This window comes from Lagopus leucura, unplaced genomic scaffold, assembly GCF_019238085.1.
Source record: "Lagopus leucura isolate 7727_CA_CO unplaced genomic scaffold, USGS_WTPT01 Super-Scaffold_1, whole genome shotgun sequence".
Classification (NCBI taxonomy): domain Eukaryota; kingdom Metazoa; phylum Chordata; class Aves; order Galliformes; family Phasianidae; genus Lagopus; species Lagopus leucura.
The window spans coordinates 36,857,262-36,874,803 of NW_024962250.1; the positions used below are offsets into that span (position 1 = coordinate 36,857,262).

General features: G+C 44.1%; 1 long non-coding RNA gene across 2 annotated transcripts in view; it reads right to left on the reverse strand.

Moving 5' to 3' along the window:
* Positions 1-17,542, reverse strand: part of LOC122180330 — a 35,942-nt gene that overhangs the window by 14,133 nt on the left and 4,267 nt on the right. The window contains exon 2 of one of the 2 annotated variants that reach the window (XR_006179014.1): positions 4,202-4,282. The exons of the other annotated variant lie outside the window; for it this stretch is intronic. This is a non-coding gene — a long non-coding RNA (uncharacterized LOC122180330). The remainder of the gene's footprint in view (positions 1-4,201; positions 4,283-17,542) is intronic. 2 annotated transcript variants of the gene reach the window in all.

Below are 17,542 nucleotides of genomic sequence, written 5' to 3' on the forward strand. Positions count from 1 at the left end.
AGCGGCAGCTGCAGTTCTTAGTGAGTTCCCTAGGGTTTTGACAGAGATTGTACAAAAAGAGTTTGCTCGGTCCCTGGGAGCAGAGTCCAGCCACGTGCCTACAGCCTTTCCTCTGATCCTTATCCATAGACACTCAACTTCACTCTTTTTGGATGGCAAACAAAAGCAACAGGAACTTTGAATTTCATGTTTCTTAACACTGATGTGATTTTACTAACTCCAATACGCCTGTTACTTACAGTTATGATGTATATAAAGGTTTAGCATATAATAAACCAAGTAACTCCAGTCGCCTGAGACATACAAATACACAGCACACAGTAGTACTTCACTGCCTACTTACCATGAATCTGTGAGCACCTAACTATCAATCCACTGTTTATGGCACAGAGACAACTTACCATTGCAAAATGTGAATAAGATGAACAGACCTTGATCACAAGGTGGAAAGTGATGGTGTGCTCATCACAGGTTCAGGCTGCATATTAGGAAAATCATCTTTATCATGAAGGTGGTCAAACACTGGAACAAATTATCTAGAGAAGCCAGACCCTATGCAAGAGCACATGACAAAGCTGCTGCTGCTGGAGATAGAGGAGAAGAACATGAATCAGAGCAGGATGGATATGCAACCCTTGCACTTCTCTGCACTGCAGTTCTGGAAAATTTGGGCCTTGGCCGTACTGCTGCTTTTCTGCTACATCCACAACTGCTACAGGGAAAGGCAAGAGAACATAATGATTCAACATGTAAATGAGGTGTGGAGAAAATCTGACAGGAAGCTGAGTGAGCCAGTGTGCCATGAAGACCCCGATGACATTATCCACATGAGCAGGTTTTACCCGGAATTCTCCATTTGGCCACTGCAGACCAGGAGAGCCAAGTGCAAGATGGCGGAGGAGCTGATGGATGAACTTCTGAGCATCTGTCAGACAGTTCCCAGAGTTACTTCATGCCACAGCTGCAGCCAGCCATCGGGGCAGGTGTTGGCTTAGAAGGCAGGGGTCCCAAAGGCATCCATGTTGTCTACCACATGATTGTGCCCCTGAAGGCATCCCCAAGACATGTCTTCTGCTTAGAGCTGGGCCCCGAGGATAGGGGTGAGGAACTCTGCATCCGTATGGAACTCCAGTGCATATGCACAAAGGAGCAGCAGATGTGGGACATGCTGTGCTTCCTCCACTACCCTGAGGACCAGCTGAGGAGATAATAGATGCCCAGCCTCCCGCAAACCCTCTGCATTGACTCCTACCTGGAAATGGAGAAAACTGCAACCAATTCCAGGAGATGAGATAAACCTGGGTGACAATGCCTAAGCCAGCCACAATGCAGCTCAAGTTGCTGCTTTCCAACCGATTCTTTAAGCTCAAGCTGACCACCGCCACCAGCACAGTCCTCATCCTTGGGGTATAGGGAGAGAACTCTCATACATCCCTAACCTTTGAGTAGGGGCTGTCATTATCAGCAGCACAAGGTAGCCACAGAGACATGCTGCCACAGGGACACATTTCTTCGGGAAACAGCCACTACAGCAGGTTACATCTGATGGATTTCAAAAGAAACTGCTTACTTCAGGCATTTTTTGGAGTACAGCAAGACCATAAAGACACCTTTCTGAGCAGCCAGGAGACAACAGACAGCTATACCCATATCCTAGTGGCCACCAACATTTCTACATATGCCATGGGAATCCAGCCTTTTAGATGCCTGGGCCACATGGGGTGAAAAGGAATTGTCTTCAGCCATACACAAAATATAGCTAAAATTATTGTTTGTAGTGATTTACATTATGAATGCATATGTTTTATTAAAATGTAATAAACATTAAAAACCAAACAAAAAAACCAGTGGTGTATGTGATGTTCTTTAGGTGAAACTAATGCATTAGCTTCTGGATCAACAGCAGTAGCTGAATTCTTAGCCAGTTTGTCAGTGGGTTTGACAGAGATGGTACAAAAAGAGTTTGCTCACTCCAGAGTCCTCTGGATTGAGCTCATTCTTGGCATACAGCAGGACTCGGAAACGTTCCTGACCTTTGAGTAGGCGGGGGCCGTCGTTATCAGCAGCACGAGGTGGCCGCAGAGACGCGCTGCTGCAGAGATGCACTCCTTCACACAACAGCCAGGCACGCCTGGCACATCGGATTCCATCGCAAACATCCGCAGCTCCGCGTCCCTGTTCTGGAAGGTGGCTACGAAACGACTGACGCCCTACCTGCCACCTGCCGCAGAGCTGAGCATGCTGGACGTGTACAGAACGCTGCTCAGCAAGCGGGTGGAAGCTCTCTCCAAAAGAAAACCACAACTGAGGGAGCCACACCCCACGCAGTTGAAGAGGCCACTGCATGGATGCCTGAAGCAGACTCCCGATAACAGCTGGGCAGGGACCAGCCCGCCTCTCCCTGAGCGTCCATTTGTTCTGCAAGCCTCGGCCTCTACAAAAATGGGAGAAACGCTGTGTCCCTGAGTGTCCTGCTCAAGGAGATGCCCCCACAGCCAGCTCCCAGGGCTGTGGTGAGACAGCTTTACAATCACAGAATCACAAAGGCTGCAAGAGACCTCCAGATCATCCAGTCCAACTTGCCACACACCACCACTGTTTCCCACCATTCCCGCAGAAACCCAGGTAATACTCCCCGCCGTTCGCTGTACCTCTGGCAAAGGGCATACCATGTGGTGACACAAGCTCCCAGGGGAGCTGAACCCTTCGCTGACTCTCCTCATCCAGCCCTGTCCTTGTTGAAGCCTCTCTGCAACTCATTTTCCTGCATGCCCGATCCCAGGACACACTCCAAACTATTCAGTATGCACAGCAATGCAGGTTTGCACTGATAAATCACGGCACCACAGAAGTCACTCAGCAGAGATGGTGCTTCAGACAGTGCCATTCTCCCACATTTTGCAGGAGGTAAATCTGGGTGTGAGAGGGTACATTTTTAACCTGTCTTTTCTTCACAGGGAACAGCGACTGAGTCCCTGATTGCTGATGAAAAGAGGACTACAATGAAGCTCTGCCTCCATCTCAGCGGGAAGAAGCGCAACAGCAGCAGCCCTTAGTGGGATGCAGGTATCCAGGAATGGTAGCTAACCGATGCAGATAAAATATACGGCTGAGGAAACAAAGCTCTGATCTAAAAAAAAACAAACAAAAAACAAAAACAAAAACAACAGATCATAGACTTGTGTTATTTTCGTAGGCAATAATTAGCTCCCCTTGTCACTAGATTTCAGAGCTAGCCCTCCCTGATGCCAGGGCTGGCTGCCTCAGACCTCAGGCGCTGCCCAGCAGAACACAGGAGGGAGGCCGCACCCCAAAGGTGCTCCGCTGGAAAAATCCACATTGCTTTGCAACCACATCAGCAACACACGTGTAGGACCACGACGCAGCCAGTGCCTGTACAATGCTTGCAAGCAGAAGCAGGGCACATGGAGAGCATCCAGACCTGCTCAGCCCACCCCTCAGCTCCTCTTCCCATCCTCTTACTGAAGGCTCTGCAACCTGTGTGTAATATGTTGGACCACTGGAGTTTGAGAGAATTATAAATTGCTGATTTTTGGATTCTATGATCTCTGTTACCAGCTTGCTGTTTCCCAGCAGCTCTCTCCCTTAATTATCAAGCACTGTTTTAATGGAATGTTCATGATACATTTCACAGCACGGGCTTTTCAGCATTACAGATTTTTACTTTTCAATTCTCTAACAGTTTTGACTTGCATTAGAAAAAAATAAAGCAGCTGAGAAGAGTATCTGAAATGTGTGGGAAAGAAGAATCCATTTCCTTTTAATAGCATTCATCAAAAGAGAGAAACAGTTTAGCAAATTCATTTCAAGTTCTATCTTCCAGAAAGTAACCACAAGAATTTTCACACTCCTGTTTAACTCAGTTGTGTTTGTTTTTTTTTTTTCCCCCCTCTTGGAAAATCCAATAGCTAAAGGGATCAACCTCCAACTCTGTGGAGAGCTGAGTGAGAGTAGACTCCCTGGAGATCTCCTGATTAGTTGCAATAGTCTATAAGCTAATATGCAAAGAGAGGTAAGAGGAGGCAACACAGAATGGAAGTTGCTGATAAGATAACAGTTAGAATGTCAAGAACAAAAAAATTGCCAGCATGAGAAGATAAAAAACCCTAAGGGTGGCACCTCAAGATAGAAATTGTGTAAGACAAGGAAGACCCTTTTCCAAAGAGCAATACATCCTCACCTGTCAGAAAGTCTGTCAGCTCAACAGGCACCTGCAGATCTCTTCAGTCTGCCATTGCTGTGGATATTCTGCCTCCCAAGTCTGTGTTGTGATTGATGCCAACATGAAAGCCACCAAGCAGAGGAAGAAGTGTATATTAGATAAGTGCGGGTTACCTCCAGCACAGAGATCCCAGTGCTGTCGTGCCCTATTCATAGGACAGTACTTCCCAAAACGAAGTCACCACTGGTAATGACTCAAAAATGCTGCACTAAGCGATAAGCACACCATACAGTGTGCTTGTATTGTTCTCCTCAGCTGAGTGACAAAGCATTGGGTTCATGCGAGTATCGCAATCTGTGTTAGATCCACAGTTCACTCTTTTCAATTCTTCTGAACTCTGTAAAGACATTATTACTGTGTTTCATCTGGCAAGTGTTGTCTGGGAGCTTTTTATATTTGGATGACACTGGCAATCCCAAATCTTGACAAAGCAAGATTACTAATTATTGCAGCAGCATTAAGTCATCAAGCATTACTGTGTCTGCAGCTATAAGGGACCATACAGAGGAGAAACAGTCCTTACCACTAAGAAAGTACTGTTTCACAGTCTGCCTTCTGCTCTTTCCTCTGAAGGATAAGGTTTATTGTCCTTACCTTGATGTACTAATTTGTATTAGAGTTAACCAAGATAACTTAGGAAGCCTGCAGCAGAATCAAAACCTATATTCAAGCCTTCATTAAACACAAGGTAGTCTTTTTTCTACTTCTTAGAAGGGAGGTTTAAACGTTGGCTGCCAAAACTGAAGAAAGTTCTCACATTTTTTGCTCTGAATAAACATGCTTCCATTGAAGGCTGCCATCTCACAGCTCAACCCCACCTAATCAGAGAGAATCTGAGCACGTACAAGGTAGCAGAACTAAATCTCACTCTTAAAAAGGAAAGAAAAAACAGATATAAATAGCTTGTTTCTCACCTACCAGTCCCCAGCAAAAAATAAGGCTAAGGAGAAAAAGTTGCTCTGAGCCATCCTCAACTTATTTTGTTTGAGGTATTTAAGGGCTGTTTGAATATCAGAGGCTCCACCTTCTACTCCAGATTTTTGCTATTCTTAGAGCCAAAATTCTTATTCTAATTCAAACCTCCCTTGTTTTAATTTAAATTCATTATTACTGTTTCTACCCACCACATACCTCAACAGATTATTCCCATGCTCTTTGAAGCCACTTACAGACTTAACACTAATGAGGACTGTTTTCTTTCTCCATTAGTTTTTTCTCTACTCAGGAGACATGGCTCTTCCCACCTAACAAGTCCATTTTCCAGGTCCACAGTCAGCACCGCACTTCCCACCTAGCCTGTCTCTCCCTGACCACATTCCTCCTAAAGGACAGTGCCCACCCTGAGGGCCATGCCAACTCTCTAGCACCTTTGTTTCCAGTGCCAGCCAGGAAGGGTGACGTCACTTCTAGTTTTAGAAGACAACAAGAATGATTCAGGCTCTGGATTGCAGTATTAGGCAAAACTAGATTTCCAAACATTGGCATAATCAGAGAATGCTGCTAGCTCTTTCCAACTGTCAGCTCTTTGGCAGGGACACCACTTGACTTCCAGTGCCAATCTGTCTTTAGATATCTTTATATAGAGCCTATAAACCTGCAGATGGAGTTTTGCACAAGCGGAAGCTAACATGACAAGTTGATCCTACAATCAAACTGACATGATCCAGCAGCACAGTCTTTCCTGCTATTTGCCCATGGGACTGAGTGAACAGTTTGAGCTGAGCTGAACTTTTCAGAGTTGAGGCACAAGCCAGCAATCCCTTGCTCCCTTTCCCCAGGCAAGGAAATGCAACAGACTGACCAGAAGAACTAACAATGTGGGGATGTTCATCAATGTAATATATTCATTCGTAGAACAGGAAAGCAGCTATAAGGACTATACCCTAGTCTCATAGCTGCATTCCAGCCTGTTGCATCAGTGCACAAGCTAATAAAACCAAGTTCATGGTATGTGGGGGGGGTCTTTCCTTCATTGTGTAGAAGTTTGACTTTAACACCTTCATTACCAAGCGCTTGATCTTCTCAGATCAGGAGCAGCCACATCATGCCCTATGTATATCTTGTGCTTTACTGAGGGTGATCAGAGCATGGTGTAAAGGTCTCTTCAGCGCTGTGTAACTTAAGTCAAGCTGAGTACCGTACAAGAGAGAGCTGAAAGATATATCAGTGTTTTTCCAGGAAGCAAGAAAGTTAATTTAGGAACAGTTTACAGCTTAAGTGAGCCTTATCCATTTAGCTTTCGAAAATAATTCAGATACATTTAGAATCTGAATCAGCCGCTCCTCAGAAAATTTGTGCTCCAGATCCCTCACCAGTTTCGCTGCCCTTCTCTGGACACGTTCCAGGGCCTCAGTGTCTTTCCTGTAGTGAGGGGCCCAAAACTGAACACAGTACTCGAGGTGCGGCCTCACCAGTGTTGAGTAGAGGGGGATGATCACCTCCCTGCTCCTGCTGGCCCCACTATTTCTAATGCAGGCCAGGATGCCATTGGCCTTCTTGGCCACCTGGGCACACTGTTGGCTCATGTTCAGCCGAGCATCAACCAACACCCCAGGTCCCTTTCCTCTTCACAGTCATTTCAACCACTACAATTCAGCCAATAAGTAAAAACATCTTTCTAAAAAGCATCTTTGCAATAATAGCCTTTCAGGACATTCACTTATATCTATTCTTTCTAGTTGCCAAATATACACTCATGCCTAAATATTCAGCAGATAATTTGAGGTTTCTGAATATGACATTAAGAGCAGTATTCCTCTCAAAGTAGTGGGAATACATTATGACTCACACATAACAATTGCCTTCAGCATAAGTAGTAATTAAAACTGGAGTATTTTATCATAAGGTTATTAATTATGGAATCTAAAATAGTGAGGATTAGAAAGAGGTGGGAGGGGAGGAAAGCTGCTAGATGACTCAAAAATTTAAAACATCATTTAAGGCAGTATAAGTACAGTCATAAAATGGCAATTGATGAAAAATTAAGAAGATTGTGTCTGAGGTAAAGTGTACTCAGGACTACGGCAGTCCCTCCAATCACTTCAACAGGTCATCTACCAAGTCACCATGGGGAAAAAACAAAAAGCACCCATCATCGTCCATCATGGCAAGTTTGTTATGAGCTTAACAGGAGATTGCCACGATATAGAACTTTTAAGTACACATGAACATTCAGTTTGAGAGTCTGAGCTAATAAAACTGGCACAGGATGCCTGGGGACGGGGTGGAATCACCATCCCTGGAGGTGTTCAAGAACCGTAGGGAAGTGGCATTGAGAGACATGGTTAGAGTGCATGGTGGGGATGGGTAGGAATTGGATGAGCTTAGTGGTCTCTTCCAGCCTTAGTGATGCTATGAAAAATGTTTTTCAGTCTACAAGACTCCAATTCCAGTTGGAAAATATATTTGACTCAATTGTATCTCACTACTACAAACACTGTAATTGGATGCACAAGATGAACTGCATGTAGGATGCAAAATATTTCTTTTCCCATCTGTAGCATTATAATATAGTCAAGTTACTGGCCTCGTAAGGAGAAGCTAGAGGAGATCATGAGATGCAGACCTCTAGAAGATGCCTAGAGATGCCTAGAAGAAACACAGAAACAGTTTAGCCATGAAAAATCTAGAAGGACACAGAGCCATCTTCACATATCTAAGCCAGTTAGAAGTGTGGAAATAAGCCCCTCTCCACAATCAGGACAGTGAAAGCAAGGAGGAGCAAGTGCAAATTGCAGCAGGGGAAAATCCAGACTGGAACGGCTTCAGCATTTCTAACATTCTGAACAGCAAAGCAGCTGATGGGAATGGGAGGAGGTTTTGAGGACCCTATTTCTGAAGGAGTTTATGCACAGTGTCATGGAATGAGCACGTTCAGAATGGCAAGAGTAGCAATTCTTATGTCATGGGGCAGGAGGATGCCCTGGAAAACTACTTGCTAATCATGGAAGAGAAAGATCTTGAGCAGCCATTTCCTATGACTAGCAAAAGGGCAAAGTTCTGTTCCTGCTTATACAAAAATCAAGCATGCAGCTTGGCAGGTTGTAGGTAAAGAGCATTCCCTAGTTTTTAGAGAATTTATAACTTACATCAAGGGATGATTGCCTCTCTCGCATACGGAAATACATCTTATCAGAAGATATCTTATTAGAGATGTTTAACTTCTCCATTTTGTAGTCAGAATAACCCACCCAGGGCTCAACATGAGGCAACATCCAACAAACTTTTAATGGGAATCCAGAGAGCCCTCTTTTTTATTATTTTTTTTGGAAGCATGAATATTAAACCCATTTTCCCAACTACATTTCTTGTCCTTTATAAAAAAGTAATGAAGTTTTTCTGAGTATTTATAGTACTTCATGAATTTGGGATGAGTACTAGTAAATGGCTTAAGAGCTAGCAGAACAATAGTAAATAAATGCATAATTTGGACTTGCACTTTTGGTGTGATATGTGTTCTTCACTTGATTCCAATCAGTGAGGGACAGCCTGCACCTCAGGCCTTGAAACGTGTGAACTTTTACAAGATACAATTAACTTTATAGAGTCTTGTTCATCCAAATTATTTTTGCCTTCTACTTAATAGATCTGGTACTGGAAACTCCAAAATACACAGGCAGTGGGGAGCACTGGTGCTCAGAAATCATGAAGGGAACAAACTTGAGAAACTACAAGTGTGTTCAGCTGAGTGAACAATGCAGCAGGAGCAGGTATCAAACAAATCCTCAACTCTTGAGATTCCATTTAGCACAACCCAAATTCCATCAACAACCTGCTAGCACAGACAGGTTTCAGTCAGGATGATCATGTATAGGGTGAGATAAGTCCACTGAAGAATAACATGGCATGTTCGATTAGATGGACAAGGTGCTTTAAGGCCAGAAGAGAGATGCCCGCGAGAGGAAGGAAAAATTACATTGGATCTACTGAAATTTCAGGACTACCTCCTCTGTGCCAGCCAGCAAGTAGTTGTTTCCTATCGTTTCAAACATAATAGCAGATACAAGATAAACTGCTCCAGGCAGCCACTTCCACAAATTCACAGATGGAAAGGCCAAACTCTTAGAGGCACTGTGTTACCTCCTATCAACTGGTGGAAAACCATGGTGCAGCATGTGTGACTTGTAGTTTGTGCATCTGCTGTTGCAATAGAAAGAAGGTACCACTCTCCGCTGTATTTACTGAGAACCACCAAGCACAGAAAGCAAAGTTTATCCAGGTCTCTAGCAAAGAAAACTTGCTTTCTAATTTCTCCAGCACTTACATGTTTCTTCTCACCTGTTAGAAAGCTACGGGGGGAAGGTTCACCTCCATTTGACCTGAACTGATACTATTTATGGCTGCCTGTAATAAAATAGTCATGGTTTTGCCCAAAATACTCAAGAGGGGCAACATAGAATCATAGAATCACAAGGTTGGAAGCAACAATATCATCCAGTCCAACCGGCCTCCCATCACCACTGCCACCACAAGCACTAAGCCACATCTCATAACTCCTCATCCAGACGCCTCTCGAACATTGCCGGGGACGGCAACTCTACCACCTCCCTGAGCAGCCATTCCAGTGCCTGACCATTCTCTGAGAGAAAAACCTTTTCCTTATGTCTAACCTAAATCTCCTCTGGCACAACCTGTGGCCGTTTCCTTGGGTCCTGTTTGTTGCCTGTTTGAGAAGAGGCCAAACCCTTCCTCATCACACCCTCCCTTCACGCAGTTGTAGAGCACAGTGAGGTCTCCCCTGAGCCTCCTCTTGTCCAGACTGAATCCCAGCTCCCTCAGCCGCTCCTCAGAAGATCTGTGCTCCAGACCCCTCACCAGTTTCGCTGCCCTTCTCTGGACACGTTCCAGGGCCTCCATGTCTTTCTTGTAGTGAAGGGCTCAAAACTGAACACAGTACTTGAGGTGCAGCCTCCCAGTGCTGAGTGCAGGGCGACGATCACCTCCCTGCTCCTGCCACACACACTGTTTCTAATGCAGACCAGGATGCCGTTGGCCACCTGGCCACACTGTCAGATCATGTTCAGCCAAGCATCCACCAACACCCCCAGGTCCCTTTCCACAGTCTTCCAGCACCTCAGCCCCAGGCCAAAACATATTTTTGTACAAACCCTGAATCTTTGTGGGAAACATGGAGGAAGGAAGAAAAATGTTTATTTTGGTTCCTGTCTTCTTCCTCCCATACCTCTCCGGGAAGAGAAATAGCTCTGCTATCTGCACAGACCAATGGCTGGGGAGGATGTTGCCTCTGAGCTCACTTTCTTTCTCAGATTGCAGAGCAGCAAACCAGTACAAGTCCATTAAAGGGTGGGATGCTTTTCCTTTGCACAAACTTGAGGAAGAAACTTCAGGGCTTCAGCCACTGTGAGCAAGATATAGTTTGGGACTCCAAGGTAATATATCCAGCATAGGAGAAAACAGGTGGTACTTGCTTCATATTGTCCTAAATTCTTCCTTTACAGGCACAGAAACATCAACATTATTTATGAGGTTATTGGAACATTATAAATTTGCAATATCACTGGCAATTGAAAGCATCCATAGAACCTTGTTTCATTCAGGAAAAATACTTTTTTACTTTTTACTGTGAGTCATCTATAGCATGATCCATGGCAAACCTTTAAAACAGGGAAAGGAATGCAACTGAAGCATCGGCCTTTGGACTTGAGACACAATTTTGACATGATGCTCTGTTGAACACAATTATGGAGCATTAGCACCTTTTAAGGAAACAAGGTCTATGAAAATGTATTTTTAAAACCTCCCAAATGCTTGTATGAAAGAGGCAAAAAGAGCAGAAACCAGGAACCCTCACAACGCATCTTTCTCATGCGCTTGCACATGATTGTCAGAGCTCCCAGGGGGAAACTCTATGAGCCAGTAGCCTTTCTCCCAAAACATCCAAAGTTGCTCATGTTATGACAGTGTGATGATTGAAATAGGATGAGGGCAAGCTCCTCCAAACTACTTGTTACACAAGGCTGAACACAAACTCTGTCTTGTAGATAACTGACAGCTGAAGAAAGGAAAAACAAACTTCTGAATTTCTTCACCAAAATGCATGGCAGGAAACTCTACTTGCACACAAGGCACACTGCTGTTTTCAATGCTCACCGACTGGCAAAATGTAAGGTACAGAATTTCCCCTCCTGTTATAACACAAGTTAACTTTAGCCAGGTCAGAAGTGACAAATGCAAGTCCAGCAAGAAGCATTGGCACCTGCACTGCATTGGCAGTTGGCATCCCAAAGCACATGCCTACTCCACAACTAGAAGGCACTAGCAATATCCACAGGATCACTTAATGAACCCTGTTGGTACTTTGCCAGCCTTGCTACCTCCTCTCCAACCAGCAGTAGTGTGAACAGCTGCTCTCTGCTTTCAAAATGCTGGCGGCAGCCAGAAGGGCAGCTGGCAGAGATTTTCCTTGGTTAGAAAGGCTAAGGATTGAGAAAGCTCTAACTCCCCTCTTTGCTTAGCCTTGGTTGGGCACTTCCATTGATATTTTCAACCACCTACAAATATTTTATCTAAAAGCAGAACATAAACTTTTCTTAGACCACAAGCAAGCATTTTACAGCTTGCAAAGCAGCAGTGAGCATGCAATACAGGATGAGAGCCATGAGTTGCAGAGAGCTGGCTAGTAACACTCTGTTTTGCTGGCAAGTGCAAGCATCCTGAACTACCTTGTAAGGTGTCCTAGACACAGGGTTTCCATAGTCAAGTGCATTTTCATGGCTTAGAGACAAAAAAAAAAAATAATCTTGCTTCTCCACATAGCCCTGAGAGCAATTTGTAAGCAGCAGGGCCTGGATCTGGGGCCCTGATGTACAGTTTCCAGTCCAGACTGTTGACAGGAGCACACAAAGCCTTGACTCAGCAACTCTGGTACAGGCTCAATGTGCAGTATAAGCTCATATCCCCTCATCACTAGCTCATCTGGCCATTCCTGGAAACCAGGAAATCCAAGCAATAAGGTGATTAGGGAAAGAGGAGAAAAAAAACACATCACAAGATAAAATCACAGAATCATGAAGGTTGAAAAGGATCCCTAAGATCCCAAGGCGCAACCCCACACCCACCATGCCTGCTGACCATGTCCCACAGTGCCACATCTCCATATTTCTTGAATACCTCCACAGACAGTGACTCCACCACCTCACTGGGCAGCTGTGCCACTGCATCATCACTCTTTCTGGGAGGAAATTTTTCATAAATTCCAACCTGAGATACTTGTACTCTCATAGAAGAAGTTTTCCTCAAAACACCATGTGCCACCTGTTCAGTTCTGCACACCAAGCCCCATTACCTTGTGGGAAAAGACCAGACAAACCCAGCCAAGCAAAGCAAACGGAGCTGGCAGCACTGCTGACAGAGGCAAGTAAATTTCAGTGCTGTCAGTGCAATATTGTACTTCAGACCATGCTCCAAAAGCAGGCTCCCTTTTCCTTCTCCCTCCTTGCCTGGCATGATTTCTCTTTCTAAGCAGTGCACTGCCCAAAAGGCAGAGAAATTAATGAGGTTTCATTTTTTCAAGAGTTCTTTTTTGAGGCAGTAAATTGCAAAGCTCAGCTGATCCTCTCCATTCTACCTAGCCCCTCTCGCCCAGCTTAAGTAGAGATACTGCCTTCAGCCATTATCCTGTTAAGAGCCTGCAACTAACGCTATAAATATCCAGTATTCAAATGCTGGCATTGAGCTCCTGGAGAACAAATTTCCCTGATGGAAGAATGGGCTCATTAAGGTAACCAAGAGACAGCTTTGAGCAAGCTCCCTTTGCAGTTTCTAAATGCATCCTCTCTGATGGGATTAAAGTTGGGCTTCCAGTAGGAGAAAAGAATGGCCTTAGTGTCAGAGCTGCCTCAGCCGTACACTTCCAATGGATTTTTTGTATCCTTAGGTATGCAGAGACATATAACGGTCAGAGCAAAGCAGTTTTAGCTCCCCAGGAGCTATTATCATTGCACTGGTACATATTATACACATTTCTCATCTAGCCAAACCCTATGCATTTCCAGTGCAGTAATACTAGCAAGAAATCAAAGAACCATTTTTTCTCCTCCCTGATTATCTGGGGAAAAAGAAGGAAAGCAAAAGATTCCCTATCAATAACATAACATCAGTAGGAATGGAAAGTAAATATGCCACATCAACTACTCTGATATTGTCGGGCTTTCTGGATGGATCAAAGTAATGAGCTTAGATCTTCACCATCATCTCTCACTGCTCAGCTGAAAAAGACGATGATCCACTCCAGTGTTCTGTGAAAGAGGTTCCTATTTCTACTTCTTCCTCTGAAAGGACACTTGGAGCCATGCAGCTGGCAGATTCCAACTACAGTCCTTGCAAACCACCTCCCCCCCCCCCCCCCCCCCCAATCCTTTCTGTATGTTTTTAGTGATTATCAAGGTTGATGTTCAAGCTCTCACCTTCTCCCAGTAGCGCAGCCACAGCCTCGCATTAGAACATGAAAATTTAAACTCACATCTTGCAATATTCATAAATCAATAGAGGTAATGCAACAAAATTGTAGTTGTAGCTGAGACAAGCTGCTGAGCTAAGATGTTTTCCACCAGTAACTATATCTGCATCTTTTATTTACATCAATTTGAAAGAATTCATTAATCATATAACAATTCATGTTTTATGGCAAGAGAGGGCCAGCTGAATGAACTGTACTTGTTTCAGTGGGACACACACATGCTGGAAAATTTTAGGCTAGGGTCCCAGTGAAGAAACCTAGACAACCGTCTCAACTGCAGATGGTCCCACCCTGACTGTGCAAAATTGCCAAGTAGAAAGCAGCCTGATGCAAAGCAAGGAGCTGGCTTTGCAATGGAATCTGTCCCTTCACCATCCTCCTCTGCTAACTTTGGATGGTTTAAAGAAAGCTTAAATCCTGTGCCATGTCAAGCCTTTTTACACGTTGGCAGCAATGTTCCTAGAAGAGAAGGTTAACATAACATTTCCATCTCTTATATTCATAGTTTGTAATACGGGTTCCTTCAGCAAGAAATGCCAGTGATATCACAGAATCACAGAATCACCCGGGTTGGAAGGGACCCCAAGGATCATGTAGTTCCAACCCCCCTGCCTAGCAGGGCCACCAAACATACACAATATGCTGGGATAGGTTGCCTTCCATCAAATAGGAAGGTGATTTCCTTGACAGGAGCCACAGCCCACCCCATCATCCTTTATGTAGTCATGTACATTTCAGAAAACAGGCAATTGAGAGAACCTGACTCATCCCCCTGACAAATTGTTAGTTGACAAAAAAAGTTTTGTTGACAAAATTAGTTGTTAGATAGAATGAAGTACTCTTTGGGAAGAAAGCATTCATGAAGATACCTACATAAGAAGATAGATGAATTCATATTTAAAATAGCATGTCTATTCTAAAATGAGAACCCTCTTGTCCAGTAAGCAATCTTCAATCACATAAATCAAAAAACATTCAAATCTTTCTAATTTTTAAATAAATGGATTAATACCATTTGAAGTGGCTAACTTTTAAAGTAACTTTTTTTAAAATGGCTATCTGCACAACTGGAATACATAGACAAGACAGACGATAACTTGAGAAGTCACCTCAGGCTTTAGTTTACTATAGCCTTCTTTACATTGTTAACAGTGCCCCTTATTTTTGTCCCTGTCTCCTACATCCATTCTACCCATTTCACCTCTTCATTCCATGTCTGCTGCCACAAGAGCTTTTCTGCATCATCTCAAGCCTGTACTGGACATTGTATGGTGGGGCCATGTTCTTGATCTCTCCATCAAAACAAAAGACAGTGTCTAGTTAGCAAAGGAGTTATTCTTGGAAGGCTCAAAGATCTTCCTATCAAGATGAAATAATTTTGTTTTAAAGGTTTCAGAGATGTTATTCTACTAGCTTTTCCCCAACCCAGTCATAACTTATTAAATGAGGCTACAAATTTACTTTAATCGGCACTCCTTCCCCTCACCTCTTCCTTCTTACAAGGTTTCAGAGGAGTCATAAATTTGCTTTTATGCTTGTTTAAAGGCTTAATGCCATTTTCTCCTTTCTTGGTATCAAGAGTACGGGTAAGCATAACCAGCCTTTTGGAAAACATTTGAGATGACCATAAGTCTATTGAGTACTCTTGAGTCTGTAGAAAACACTGCACAGAGAACACACGATTAAAAAAAATATCCTATACATCCTGGGCAGGTGAATCTTAACAGATGCCAAGTACTGACCTCTGACCACAGCTAAACTCTACCCTTTACAAAAATAGTACCTACTTCAGTAAAGAGATGCCTTGAAGGTGCTGTGATAGGAAACATATTTGGCTGAACCCCAGTAAAAATCAGTCCTGCAATACAGCTATATTCAGATAGGCCATAGACATACAGAGGGCACCACACAAGGCTAGGAAAACAATCTCTTACAAGAAGAAATACCTGACTATCTGGCAGGTATAAATAGGGAAGAACTTCCGCAAGTCTGTTAAGGTCTTGTTATTGCAGCCTCAATGCTATGAAAGACTTTCCACCAGAACAGAATCTAGTTGTTGCATTTGATGCAAACAGACATCCAAGCACGCAGCTGCTTGTGACTGTCACTACTGTTACATCAGGGAGGCATTGGTCCGCAAATCAATCTGGAAATTTCTAAAGATGGGACTATTTTGCGACTTGCAATGCATCTGAACTGTACTAGAATACAGTCACCTTCCTTTTATTTCACACGTGTGCTTGGGGATTTTAATGTAAATGTCTCCTTCTATCTCTGAATTTCCTGTGCTCAGGAATCAAGTCTATTTCAGGAAGCCCAGCTAGCTACAGCCAAGCCTGGTAGTCAGAAACAGAATCACACAACGTCAGGGATTGGAAAGGCCCTTGATTGATCTAGTCCAATCTCCCTGCCAAAGCAGGAACACCTAGACCAGGTCACACAGGAACATGTCCAGGGAGGTTTTGAATGTCTCCAAAGAAGGAGACCTCACAACCTCTCTGTGCAGCCTGTTCCAGCATTACCATTACTGTGAAGTTTTTTCCTCATATTTATTGGGAACCTTCTATGTTTCAGCTTACACTGAGAGAAGCCTGGCTCCATCCCTTTATATACTTATAAACATTAGTGAGGTCACCCCTCAGTCTCCTCCAAGCTCAGTAGACCCAGCTCCTTCAGTCTCTCCTTGTAAGGGAGATACTCCACTCCCTTAATCATCTCTGTGGCTCTGCACTGGACTCTCTCAAAGCAGTTCCCTGTGTCTTGTTGAACTGAGTGGCCCAGAACTGGACACAATATTCCAGACGTGGTCTCACCAAAGGAGGGTAGAGGGGGAGGAGAATCTCTCTCAACCTACTAACCATACCCCTGCTATTACACCCTAGGATGCCATAGGCCTTCTTAGCCACAAGGGCACAATGTTGGCTCATGGCCATCCTGTTGTCCATCAGGACCCCCAGGTCCCTTCCCCCTACACAGTTCTTCAACAGGTCAGCCCCCAACCTATACTGGTACCTGGAGTTGTTCTTGCCCAGATGCAAGAATCCACATATTACATTCCATTAAGTTTCTCCCCTCTTAACTTTCCAGCCCGTCCAGGTCTTGCTGGATGGCAGTACAGCCTTCTGGAATGTCAGCTACTCCTCCCTGTTTTCCCAGTATCATCAGTGTCCCAGTGCTGGCAGTGCACTCTATTCCCTCATTCAAGTTGAGGATGAATATATCGAATAGTACTAGTCCCAGTACTGACCCTTGAGGGATTTCACTAGACACAGGCTTTCAAGTAGGCACTGTCACATTGAGCACAACTCTCCAGCTTCTTTCCTTCAGCTAGCTCACAATCCACCACACTACTTGATCATCCACACCACACTTCCTCAGTTTAGATCTGAGAATTCTGGGGGAGACAGTGTCAAATGCTTTACTAAAATCAAGATAGACCCCATTCACTGCTTAACCAGGTGGATAGATTATAGTAATGTCTTCATAAAAGGCTACCAGGTTGGTTAAGCATGACTTTCCCTTGGTGAAGTCATTTTGATACCCCTAATGACAGTCTTATCCTTGATAAGCCTAGAGACAACAGCAAGGATAAGTTGTTCCATCACCTTTCCAGGGATGGCAGAGAGGCTGACCAGCCTATAGTTATCCAGATCCTCCTTCTTGCCCTTTTCAAAGGCTGGAGTGACATTTGCTTTCCTCCAGTCCTCAGGCATCTCTACTGTTCTCCACAAGTTACCAAAGATAATTGAGAGTGGCCTAACAATGACTTCCACCAGCTCTTCTAGCACCTGTCGGTGCATCCCATCAGGAACCATGGATTT